This window comes from Neovison vison, chromosome 13 (genome assembly GCF_020171115.1).
Source record: "Neovison vison isolate M4711 chromosome 13, ASM_NN_V1, whole genome shotgun sequence".
NCBI classification, from domain to species: domain Eukaryota; kingdom Metazoa; phylum Chordata; class Mammalia; order Carnivora; family Mustelidae; genus Neogale; species Neogale vison.
In genome coordinates, this window is record NC_058103.1 from 73603593 (window position 1) to 73617230 (window position 13638).

At 43.2% G+C, this 13638-nt stretch overlaps 1 pseudogene; it reads right to left on the minus strand.

The window, feature by feature from the left end:
• Window positions 1-11427: 11427 nt before the first annotated feature.
• Window positions 11428-11522, minus strand: LOC122894918 (annotated as a pseudogene).
• Window positions 11523-13638: the final 2116 nt, after the last annotated feature.

Consider the following 13638-nt stretch of genomic DNA (forward strand, 5'->3'; position numbering starts at 1 on the left):
TTGGGAGTCTGATCCCCACACTGGACGCAGAAATTACTGAAAAATCAACCAACAAACAAACTGGAGTGGGTGCCTGGGTGGCTCAGTGGGTTAAACTTTGGCATTCGGCTTAGGTCATGATCCCAGGGTCCTGGGATCAAGTTTCACATCAGGGTTCCTGCTCAGCGGGGAGCCTACATTTCTCTTACCCCCTGCCCCTCCACCCTGCTTATGCTTATTCTCTCTCTCTCTCTCTCTCAAATAAATAAATAAAAATTCGAATGAATAAATAAAAACTTAAAAAATTTAAAAACGGGAGCAAAATAAGTCAGTCAGAGAAAGACAAATATCAAATGAATTCACTTATGGGTGGAATTTAAGAAACAGAACAAACACAGGAGGGAAAAAAGAGAGGCAAACCAAGAAATAGATTCTTAACAATAGAGAACAAACTGAGGGTTACTGGAGGGGTGGGTGATGGGGATTAAGGAGGGCACTTCTTGAGATGGGCACTGGGTGTTGTATGTAAGTGATGAATCACCAAATTCTACACTTGAAGCTGATATTACACCGTAAGGTTTACAGTATGATAATATAATGTAACACACAGTGTTACACTGTGTGTTAACTAGCTGGAATTTAAATAAAAACTTGGAAAAAAAAAACCCTGGAGGTTTTTCCCTTTTCCCTCCATTTGCAAAGCATAGGAACTTTGGAAGTTTGATGAGTCTGGTTGAGGGCGTAAGGGGAAAAATGGCAGGTAAGCTCTTTCTAAGGGCTAGACCAGTGAGTTAGGACCATGGGCATTGTATGGCTGTGGTACCTGGGTGGGGACCATGCTCCAGGAGCTGCAAGATAATTCCTCCTCTGCCCCTTTCTTAGGGGTCTCCACCTGCCACTTGACCTCTTCATCCTCCTGCTCACTGAGCTTGCTCTAGCCATGGCTTCCTTGCAGCTCTTCAACCACACTCTCATCTGTCTCAGGGCTTAGACCCCACCCTTGTGGCATCTGCTCAGTGTTACCTCTTTAGATGGGCTTTTCCTGTCTACCTAATGTAAATAGATCCCTCCTTGTCAATCCCTGTCCCCTTCCCCTGCTTATTTATTTTTATTCATAACACCACTTAATATTTTATTTACATATTTATTTTTGCCTCTTTTTCCTACTAGGAGGAAAACTATGAGGATAGGGACTGACCTGTTCATTGCTATATCTCCTATGCTTAGAACAGTGCTTGACAGAGAGTAGGGGTTGAAAAAAAATTTTTTGTGAAACAGACAGCAACACAGCTCTTGCCCAGAAGCGTTTTTGCATGGAACAGAATAACTGTGGGGTACATATGGTCAGAAGGGGAGGCATGAGCACACTTTGCAGCATTTTGCGGGGTTTGGGGCACAAGTTCCCTTTTGAGAAGGGGATGTGAGGCATGAGAAAACCAAAGGTGAATCATTTAGGCTAATTCAAGTCTTCTTGGGATTATTGGTCTCTCTCTTAAAACCAGCACGTTAACTCAAGATGTCTTCAGCTCCTTTGACTGCTCCACTGAGACTGCTTTAATATATTCTCATCTTCACCTCAAGAATGGGACCTACAGTGATAAGAAATGTGGAGGATGGGTACTCAAGAATATAGACTTGCTTCCAGCCAGACAGGACCACTTCTTGTTTAAAGCATACCTCACACCTCCGTGCTTTGGCCGCTGTCATTTCTTCTATCAGGAGTCCTCTTCCCACTCTTCCCTTTTTCCAGTTACGACCCCCTCTTCAAGAACCAGTTCAAATTCTTCTGTGAAGCCCTCCCAGCCATCATGGGCAAGAACACCTCTTCCTCCCTCTGAACTCCTTTAAGTCTTACTGCTCACAAATTATGATTTAGCTATGAACAAATGGGGCAATGCAGGTAACAAACTCAGAAGTCTTTTTTTTTTTTTTTTTTTTTGGCTTCTCCAAAGTCTTCAAATGGCATCCCTCCCTTTGGTGCTTAAAGTCACAACAGACCAAGCCTGGATCCTGATGAACAATCTGAAAGTTCACGAGCCTCCTGGATCCCATGTAATTCCTGTAATTCCCAGAGGATGCTTACATTTTCTGCCTATCCCTGCTGGTTCTGTAGTTCAGCTGGTCTTCTGGCCATCTTATGACCATCTTCTCCACCTGTCACTCTTTTCCCAGACCTCCCACTCCATGTGCAAACAAAGGCCCCCTCTGTTATCTGTCCAAGTACATGAGAGACCAGCTGCATCAATTTCCCAAACTTCACAGAAAGCTTTGGGATAATAGGAGGAAATTCATTATAGAAAATGGATGGGGGGAGGATCCCATGGAATAAGATACAAAGAACAAGAAGAAATTATTTTTCTTAGAGTCCAGTAACCATAAAGCTACACAGGTTTTTAAAAAAAAAAAAATTACTTCCTTTACACTTTCCTCATCCTTCATTCTGCTGCCACCATTGCTACAATACTTGCCTTCAGCCATGTAGTGTCCTTCCCATATCTCTTCTTCTCCATTCACCGCTAGATGCAGGGTCCTGATCTCTGAGGGCCAGTGGGAAGTGAAAACCCCATTTGGGCCCAAGGACACATTCTGTTCAGCAGAGATGGAGTTCTTTCCCCAGTGTAAGTCGACTCACTGTCATCATAAGCAGTATAGCTCAGCATCGTCTTAACCTATTGAGGACATTATCTTGGCTTTACAGTCATAAAGCCATTGAAGTGTTTTCCCCAAACACACTAACAAACACAGTCTAGTCCCTAGTCCCCAAGTTGAATAAAAAAATTTTTGGTAATTTTAAAATAACTTATCTTGGCTTCTAGACATTACTTTAAATATTTAAAAAAAATTGTGGTTCAAGCTTATTAGAACAGGCTGGTTTTTTTTTTTTTTTTTTTTTTTTTTTACTTTAAATGTGTTTTATATCTTACAGAAGTCATCAGAACAGTAAAGCACCTAGGAAGAGAATGGTGGTGTCATTCAAATGAAGGCCAGGGAGATCTGTCCCCCACTTTTGGTGTGTCTAGGCACACGTGGGTCATGCTTGAGAGAGAGTCACACTAACAGAAATGTACTTGAATGATGAACATTTCAGAAAGACATTTTATTAATATCTCTGAGAAATAAGACTGTGAGGCGAGAAATGTTCTACCCAGTGCATTGTCCTCTTCCTCATCTGAACCACTTGTTGAAATCTCTTTGACCTTTCATAACCAAGAAGGGTGTTCGTCCATTGCCAGTCCATGTATTCTTAGACTGGAGAAGTCCAGGGAAGCAGACACTACTTTAGAAAGAGATGAAAATTCCTCCCAGTCATGCTGCCTGTCAGGGAGTAGACAGTGGTCTGCCTGCTGGATGAGCCCAAAGTTATCCAAAATTTCAGGGGCACTCAGCCCCTGGATGGGGCGGAGTCCCCGGTTACCTCCTGGTACTTAGGAGACGATGGCAATCACGAGTTGCACTTCCCTCCTCTACCGCCAGGAGTCTGCCACGAGCTGGCGAGGAAGGCGAGTCCGGCACACAGGAAAAGGTTAGACACCCAAGAAGTGCTGTAAGTGCTTGGATGCACTTACGGATGGTCCCTAATCACTAGTTTTTAACCATTTGAGAATTTGACTCTTCCCGCTTCCCTCCTAAGCTGAATAGACATGCTAGTTTGCGTGTGATGTATGGTATTTCCCAGAATACCTGAAGCTCATCCGTGGGCTTTCTGCTCTAGGCTATCAATTCTTGGAGGGCAAGGACTGGGCTTGTTCTCTGATGTGTGATAACCACTTGTTAAAAGTGCCTGAGATATAAGCGGTGTCAATAAATGTTTATTGAATGGAAAGGAGCGGAAGCAAACCCACATGGGCTGGGCTGTACAATTGCTAGAGGCATCAGCACCTCAGGAGGCTTCGGTAATGATTCCCTGTCCCTATTCTTTTTTTTTTTTTTAATTAACATATAATGTATTATTAGCCCCAGGGGTACAGGTCTGTGAATCATCAGGCTTACACACTTCACAGCACTCACCATAGCACATACCTTCCCCAATGTCCATAACCTAACTACACATTCCCTACCCTTCCCCCGGCAACCTTCAGTTTGTTTTGTGAGATTAAGACTCTCTTATGGTTTGTCTCCCTCCAGATCCCATCTTGTTTCATTTATTCCTTTCCTACCCCCAAACCCCTCACGTTACCTCTCAGTTTCCTTGTATCAGAGAGATCATATGATAATTGTCTTTCTGTGATTGTCCCTGTCCCTATTCTTGATAGGAAAGTCGGTTAAAGCATGACTCTTGATTTCAGCTTGGGTCATGGTCTCAGGGTCCTGGGATGGAGCCCCAAGATTAGAGTGGAGAGAGTCAGGTTCCCTGCTCAGTGGGGAGTCTGCTTGTCTCCTTCTCCTTCCGTCCCTCTTCCCACTCATGCATATGCGTGCTCTAAAAAAATCACTTTCTGATGAGAAAAGTGATATTGTTTCCTCAGCTATCACACTTTGAATTTAAAAAACAGAGGCCTATTCAAGCTAGGTAACTAAACGTGCTTGTGTGTGCGAGTGTGTGTGTACAATGTGCATGTGTGAGTGTGCATGTGGATAGCATTGAAGCTAAGTCACAAATAATGTGGTTGATTTTTTCAAATATAAGGTTGAGCAAAAGATGTCAAACACAAAACAACACATGTTATATGACTCAATTGATACGAATTTCAAAAACAAGCAAAACTAACACATGGTGTTAGAAATCAGGATGAAGGTTACCTTTGGGATGGAGGGAGGCAGGTTGAGAGCAACAGCTGGGATGCTAGTGCAATTTTGTCTCTTGATCTGGGTGGTGGTCACGTGAGAGTGTTTACTTTATGGTAATTCATTGAGCTTACTTACACTCTCTGTGCATTTCTCTATATGTGCTATATTTAAATAAGAAAAGATTAAAAACACTCAAGTTCTACACTGCAGATTCCTGATTCCAAGTGCAAGAGAAGTATGTCTAAAGAGGGACAGCCTGGCTTAGGTTTAAGCAGGTGGGACAAGAGCTGGGCTCTAGAAATTAGGTGTATGAAGACTTTCCCAGTGGTAAGACGCATGGGGCCCAGGGCCCATTTGGGGCAGGGTGAAGATAATGGCTTGTGGGAAGTAAATGGTGTGTATAGAGTGTATCAGGTGGGAGCTGAGGTTAGGAGGTAATTCTCGGGGAGTCCAGGATTGGCGCTTTTGAGGGCTGGGATCAGTAGCTTGCATTTTTTCTTTTGGATGGTGGAAAATCACTTAACATTTGGCATATTGATAGCAGTACTTTAGAATGTTCCAGAAGAGGATATTGGGGAGCATGGAGTGGTAGTTGGAAACAGTTGTCATGATGGGACTAGAGATGGGGCAGATGGAGGACTGTGTCCTGTGGGATTCTCTGAGGCATGTCTGGTGGTATTGATCTTGGCTCTGTTCCTACTCTGGTACCTGCTCATGTACACATGTTTAGGTTTGCATTCTTTCCTACATTGGCTTCAAAGTTATCAGGATCAGGCAGTGACAGTTCAGAGATAGCTTTGTAAATTGTGTCCCTGAAGACTCCCTGTGATTGTATCCTTCTCAGGAAGTGCATGCTCCTACCTGAGCCAAACCTGCCCCACTTTCCCCCCCACCATGGGGTCCAAGCATGACCCCAAACAGGAAACCATTCCCCTGTGTTGCCCCTTTTGGCCCTGAGAGTGCAGAGTCTGCCTGTGGCAGTAGAAACCTCAGTATGACAGTGCCCAAGCCTGGGAATACCCTGTGGGCACGATGTGCTGGGGACTGGCCAGTCTGCCTCATTTAGGTAAATATGAGTATTGCTGAGTTCCATCTGTGAGAGTTGTTCTGAGTATTACTGATCCTTTTGTAGAATGCAGATGGTGGAGGACAGGGCGCTGGTTTCTTTATTCCAGGAAACCTAGGCAAGCAGGTTTAAGCAAAATTCTCCCGTATAGGAGTATCTTCCCTTTGTATGCTGTCCAAGGAGAAAACAATTGATTGAGTTGGCACTATGGCCTGACAAGATGTATTGGTAGGTTGGGCGGGATGGTCAATATCTCAGTAGGGACAAGGAAAACAGAATCTGTTCTTTGCTAAAATTACAGAATAGCAGAGCTTCTAGAAATAATAGCAACATCTTATGATTTTATAAGGTACCTCATATGAATTATTTTCCATTCTGATTTCTCAACCAGGCTATAAGAAAGATGGGGAAAATAGTATTATCCTTGATTATCACATGAGGATTCATGTGCGTATGTCCAGAAACATGAGGTGATGGTAAGGATGGTAAGAGCTAGGACTTGACACCAGCTCTCTTGGCTCTAAGTCCAGAGTTTTCTCTGTGCACTAGTGATATTGCCCCTTGGCAGGATTCTACTTCCAGAAGAAGTTTAGCCCAACGGACACTTGGCCTTCCAGTCTCTGACGAAATCTGATGGGGAGGTGGTACATGTTGGATTGAGGGGACATGGAAAGAGTAAATGAGAGAAGCAGAATGGTAATTGTTGCCCATCAGGTGAATGAGGCGTTCCTCTTCCCAAGAAGCAATGAAGACTGGGCTACAGGTATTGGACAGAAAACTGACGGGGCAGGGAATATGCTAGCAGGAGAGGGGACAAGGCACTATCCAGAGGGGCTCCTGGGTGGCTCAGTCAGTTAGGCCTCTGTCTTTGGCTCAGGTCATGATCTTGGGATCAAGTCCCACTTTGGGTACCCTACTCAGCAGGGAATCTGCTTCTCCCTCTCCCTCTGCCTCTCCTCTACTCATGCTCACTTTTCCTCTCCCTCTCAGATAAATAAGTAAAATCTTAAAAAAACATATCTATATCTATATCTATATCTATATCTATATCTATATCTATATCTATCTATATCTATATCTGCTTTTAGTAATTGCCGTGTGTGTGTGTGTGTATAAGCTAGTGTGTCTGCCATACCTAGGCGGGTCAGGGCTTCTCCCTGAGGCCATGGCCTTTTCTTCTTCCACATTCTTTCTTCAGAATCCTTGGCAATAATCCATGCTACAACATGGATGAACCTTGAAAACATTGGGGTAATTGAAAGAAGCCAGACCATGTGATATATGATCCATTTCTAGGAAAATCCCACAGATGCGAAAAGTAAATTAATAGTTATCAGAGGTTAGAGGGGGTTGATAAAAAATGTTCTTATATTGATTGTTGTGATGAATGCACAACTCTGAATGTACTAAAGCTATTGATTTCCATACTTCAAGTGGATGGATGGTATGGTCTATAAATTATATCTCAATAAAGTTTTCAAAAAAAAGAAAGATCCTTGTGTGTAGCGAGTTAGCTGGAGAGATTGTCCATGTGACATGGCTGCACGGATGTGGGGGCAGGTCTTGGGGACAGATTCCAAGTGGGAGTGGCTGATACAGAATTCTGGTTTGGTTGGGATGGGCAGAAGTTACTTCAGTCGTCAGGACTTTTACTGTCTTTCCTTTATAGATGTATTCTGTTTTTCCTGTCCAGTCCCTAGACCTCTTGGTACTGGTAAGCACATGGTCCCTTCTATCTAGTGTTCAGCCCTGCCACCTGGTTATCTGAGCCCTATTTGACTTTAACCCTGGAATCTACCCATTTCCTTGGCATTTGGTTTGCTGTGTAGACTAATGGTCCAGGGCAAATATCCTATGAAAGAAACTTTGCTCTCCCTTACTTTTTTCCTCTGTTTCTGTGACGTCCCTGAACTCAGGTTCTTTCACTTGTCTTGAAGAGCAAGAGCTGTTCAAGGGCAGCTTGATCTTTCCTATCATCTCCAAAGACTCAAATCAATTGTAGAGCCCTCTACATAGTCAGCTGTCATTATGTGCTTGCTCATATACATTTCCCCCCTACCCCTCAGAGCTACAATTAAATTACACATACATATTATTTTAGGATAGCTCTAGCTTAGAGTCCTGCCATCAAGTAATAGCCACTGTCTGGGTGGCTCAGTCAGTTAGGTGGCCAACTCTTGATTTTGGGTTGGGTCACGGTCTTGGGGTTCTGGAATTGAGCCCTGAGTTGGGCTCCCCGCTCAGCAAGGAGCCTGCTTCAGGATTCTCTCTCCCTCTACCCTTCCCTCTGTTTGCTCACGCACTGTTCACATGAAGGCGTTCTTTCTTTCTCTCTCTCTCTCTCTCGCGAAATAAATAAAAATTTTTTAAAAGATTTTTAATTTATTTGACAGAGAGATCACAAGTAGGTAGAGAGGCAGGCGGGGTTGGGGGGGAGCAGGCTCCCCACTGAGCAAAGAGCCCAACTCGGGGCTCCATTCCAGGACCCTGGGATCAGGACCCAAGCTGAAGGCAGAGGCTTTAACCAACTAAGCCCCCCAGGTGCCCCGAAATAAATCAATCTTAAAAAAATAATTACCATTGCTAATAGTTTGGCATATTCCCTATCTTCTTTACATACACATACAGCCCTGTACCGTCCCTGTTCCATGCTGAGCATCCCAGGCAACCCTCTACAGAGACTGCAGAGAGAGGAAGAAATCCCACCCTTTTCTACCGCTCCAACAGGTAAGAAGAATTGTACACATTTTGTCAAGATCAAAAACTAGTCCTCAGGTAAGAGGGCTTGATAGCAGCATTTGTTGCCCAGTTCATCCCATAATCACTCGGTAATTGGGATGAGCATCTGTTAGCTAGTTGACTTTAATAACAGGAGGTTGTTTGGGAGCAAAGGAGAGAAGCAGAGAAGCGCGCTTTCTTAAAGATGGCACTTCAAGGAGATGGTTTCCAGGTCCTTAAGAAAGACACCGTGGATTACAAAAATGGCCAGAGGCTCATTCAGATTTCTAAAAGATTTATAGAATGTATTTCAAAAAGACTGAGAAAGAACTTACAATTTTTTTCAAGTAAATGTCTAAGAAAAGAGAGAGGGAGGAAGTCTCTTTGTTTATTTGCAGCAGCAAAAATTAAGCCTCTCTTTTTTAAAAATTAACATATAATGTATTATTTGCCCCAGGGGTGCAGGTCTGTGAATCATCAGGCTGACATACTTCACAGCACTCACCATAGCACATACCCTCCCCAATGTCCATAACCCCACCCCCCACTCCCACTCCCCTCGCCCAGCAACCCTCAGTTTGTTTTGTGAGATTAAGAGTCTCTTATGGGGGCACCTGGGTGGCTCAGTGGGTTAGAGCCTCTGTCTTTGGCTTGGGTCATAATCCCATGATCCCAGGGTCCTAGGATCGAGCCCTGTGTCGAGCCCCGAATCGAATCGGGCTCTCTGCTCAGCAGGGAACCTGCTTCCCTTCCTCTTGCTCTCTCTGCCTGCCTCTCTGCCTACTTGTGATCTCTGTCAAATAAATAAAAATAAAATCTTAAAAAAAAAAGAGTCTCTTATGGTTTGTCTCCCTCATGATCCCATCTTGTTTCATTTTTTCCCTCCCTACTCCCTACTACCCGCTGTCCTGCCTCTCAAATTCCTCATATCGGAGAGATCATATGATAATTGTCTTTCTCTGATTGACTTAAGACTTTTTTTTGGGCATTTGTCTTAATACAACTGGCCCTGGGAGCCCAGTCCCACAGTGCTCTTTGCTTCCATAATGCTTTGTCAACTCCAGGTACATATTTGTGCTAGACCATGTATAAAGCCCGGCAAGCAGACCTGCTTCCTGCCTAAGGGAGCTACCCCTGAAACCGACATCATGAATGTAAATCAAAATTAGGATCACCTTTGACTGCAGAGCTTTTTTTGTCTTTAATTGTAAAAACACATACTCATTGCCAAATTTTAGCCAGGATGGAAGTGCGTAAGTAAAACATGGGAATCTCACCAGCCAATTCCATCCACTCTGTAACAACAAAAATTGTTAAATATATTTTATGCTTATAGGACATACATCTATTTATCCACACAGAAGTAGCTTTTATTCTACAAAAATGGAATGGGGTTACATGAATTATTTACTGCTTGATGTTTTAAAATGTCTTTCCATGTCAGTGAAAGATCCCCCCCGGGGCTCCAAGCACCCCGGAATGGACCCCTTCTCGGGAGGAGACCCCCGGACCCAAAAACCAAGCCGAGTCCACTGATCAGATGCAAACAGCACGAGGTTTATTGAGTTGACACAGGTACCTGCGGGCGATTAAGTCTTAGGAAGACTCGCGCGCCAGCCCTTTGTTCAGGGCCTTTTTATGGGGTTTGGGGAAGCGAAAGCATACGTACAGAAGCAGAAACATAGTTACAAGGTTCTTATTGGCTGGTTTGAATGTAAGGCATACTCGGTGTTTGTAGATTGGCTTTGAAGGACCCCGGCGAGCGAAGAGAAAGGTGGGGAGGGGGAGTGAGGAGGGGGAGTTGGACCTTATTACTCAGCAGAGAAACATCCTGCCTACGTGACTAGGCCCACGTACCTAGGCGACCCCCCTTGCCTACATGACTATGCACATAAGGTATCCTGTTTAAACAGGAGACCAGTATCACCCCCTAAAAGCCAAGCGGTTACAGAAGGGCAAGAGAGCGGTTAAACAATTAACTGGGGGAAGGGTCTAACAGGGGAAGGGCGAACGATTACAGAAAAGCCAAGAAGCAGTTAGTTAATCAATGGCTGGGGGGGTGTCTATATGCGGAGTCTTTCATCAGTACCTATAAAACCATATAATATAATTTTATATGTCACTTTTATAGCCAGTGGACACAGATTGTTAAATGGTGCTAACATTTATTGGCATAAATTCCTACTATTAGGACTCATGGCTCAAGGTGTATGCCATTTTATCTTATTTATCTATTTAGTTATTTATTATTTTAAAAAGATTTAATTTATTTATTTGAGAGGGGAGTGAGTGTGAGGGAGAGAGAGAGCAAGCACAAGCAGGGGGAGGGGCAGAGGGAAAATCAGACACCCTGCACAGCAAGGAGCCCACAGCAGGACTTGATTCCAGGACCCATAGATCATGACCTGAGCCAAAAGCAGAAGGTTAACTGACTGAGCCACTCAGCTGCCAGATGCTGTCAGTCTTAAAATTCTTCTGACAATATTCATGTAAAAAAATAGTATCTCATTATTATTTTGTATTTACTGTATTACTAGAGATGTTGAAATCTTTTCATATGTTTATTGGATATCTGTATATCTTTTGTGAATGGCTTATTCATATACTTTTAAAATATTTTATTTATTTATTTGACAGAGATCACAAGTAGGCAGAGAAGCAGACAGAGAGAGGAGGAAGCAGGTTCCCCGTTGAACAGAGAGCCTGATGTGGGGCTCGATCCCAGAACCCTGGGATCATGACCTGAGCTGAAGGCAGAGGCTTAACCACTGAGCCACCCAGGTGCCCCTACTTATTCATATTTTTTATCTTATACACAAAGATAAAACATTTAGGGGAGTGTGTGTGTGTGTGTGTGTGTGTGTGTGTGTATTCCAAAATGTTTAATGTGGTTATTTCTGCATAGTAAATTATGGATGGATTTAATTAATTCTTTTAAAAATATGGATTGCTTCACAAATTTGCTTGTCCAGGGGCCATACTAATCTCTGTATTGTTTCAATTTTGGTATGTGTGCTGCCGAAGCAAGCATTGGATGGTTTTTCTAAAAAGTATTTTTTTTTTTAACAATGAAATTGTTTTGTTCGCATAAAAAAGGCAAAATGTTCTCAGAATTGAATCTCCACTCAGATCAGAAAGTAATGAGGTTTCCTAATTGAGTCTCCCCCATGAATGCAGGTCTCATTTACCTCCCATTATGTTAGGGTTCTTGGCAGCTTCATTCTTTACTGCTTCAAACGGAGCGCCCAGCCCACTAAAACCTTCATTTTAGTTGAATGTTTTTATACAAACTGTCCCTGCTTTGCTTGTTTGGTTCATTTTTTAATGTAGGAGATGTGACCTTCATCTCTGCCCACAGTTTGATCACATCAGAAGACAGAGTGTGCAGCTGCTTCCTGATTGGTGAAGCCCTCCTTCCTTCCTCAGCAGGATCCTTTGGGAGAAAACTACTAGAACTTCACATTTGAGAGCTTGCTGTCCCTTTTGGGCCTCTTAGGTAATTTTCCTTAGAACATTTTAAGATCTGACTTCTCAAAATCCATAAAAATTGCATCTGGCCATCTTCCTTCAACATTCTAGCAAGTGAAATTGTTAGCAGGGCAAAAATGTACTAGGTGCTCTGCTTCTAGCAAAAAGAGCTGATGTCCTGATGCTTGCGACCTCTGGCACAGCTGTATCCTGCCTTAGATCACATTTACCATCTGAATTAAAAAAGCATTGCCCATGTCCTCTGTTTATTTTAACATCTATTCTGTACTCCTACCAGGTTTTATTTCCTGTTCGCTTCTTCTTTTATCCGCAGCCAAATGCTTCTTTTCGGAAGGTTTGTGATTTCCTTTTTGACATATACACTACTGTTGAAAACTGTAATTAGATCTGCTTCCTCTGAGCCCTGTTATCTTTCCTGGGTCATCCACCAGTCATAAGCTCCTTATAATCTATTTATTTTCTTGTGATAAAATTCAAATTCCCATTCTGGTCTTCTTCTTCTTCTTCTTCTTTTTAAGATTTTATTTATTTGTTTGACAGGCAGAGATCACAAGCAGGCAGAGAGAGGAAGGGAAGCAGGCTCCCCACTGAGCAGAGAGCCTGATGCGGGGCTGGATCCCAGGACCCTGAGATCATGACCTGAGCTGAAGGCTGAGGCTTTAACCCACTGAGCCACCCAGTCACCCCCCCCACCCATTCTGGTCTTCTATAATATAGCACTTCCCAGACTTTAGGATTTTACTAAAATTAATTAAAATTTTGGGGAGAAAAACCCCCAAATTAATGTCTTTGGCAACAAGAAATGACAGTTCCTCCCACCCCCACACAATCTTAGAATATCATTATCTTTTCATAGAAGAACAATAATTTCATCCTGAAAAGGCTAGAAAGGACTTAATTTCAAAATTAATTAATTTCAAAATTTAGTAATATTGAAAAAAGGTGTTATTTCATTGTAGACCTGAAATCCAGCTCCAGTCCACAGACCCATGTGGGAAACCACAGATAGAATATATGGTTTTGCAGTTCTCTTTGGACGCTTTTCCCTTTCCTCCGAAATTTTGGGAGGTCTATGATGTTAGTTCCCTTGTCATTTATCAGAGGCCCATAAATCTTCTGTCACAGGCCACAAGCAGTCCCCCCAATCCTGGTCTGTGACATTAGCCTTAGTTGTCAGGTTGTCCAGCCTCGTGCTCTTTCTTTTCCAGTCACTCTTCGAACTGGGTAGTTGAAAATATCACCACAACCACAAGTCCTTCAGAGTCCTCTGTAGTAACTAGCATGTCCCAGGTTTCTTTTGCTTGTATAATTTGTTCTCAGATGGCTCAATTAAAATACGAGGTTGCCGAATTACAACAAGCTCTATCTCAGGCCTCAGAATAACTTGGGGGAAGGATCTTAATCATTCACAAGGCCAGGGCCGGCCTCCTATCCCCTTACAGAGTTACCAACTAAGAGAATGGGGTCTCATCCTCCTGGGGTGGAGGGAGGGCTGTGTGCCTCTGTTGGCATCAATGAAACTCAATCCTCCTGGGTACTCTACCGAAGGACGCCATTATTCCTGTGGAAATGTCAGGATGGGATTGTCTTTTCTCCTCAACTCTCCTGAAGAGTGATATTTAGTAGGATAAAGACAAAGACTTTTCTAGCATAATAAT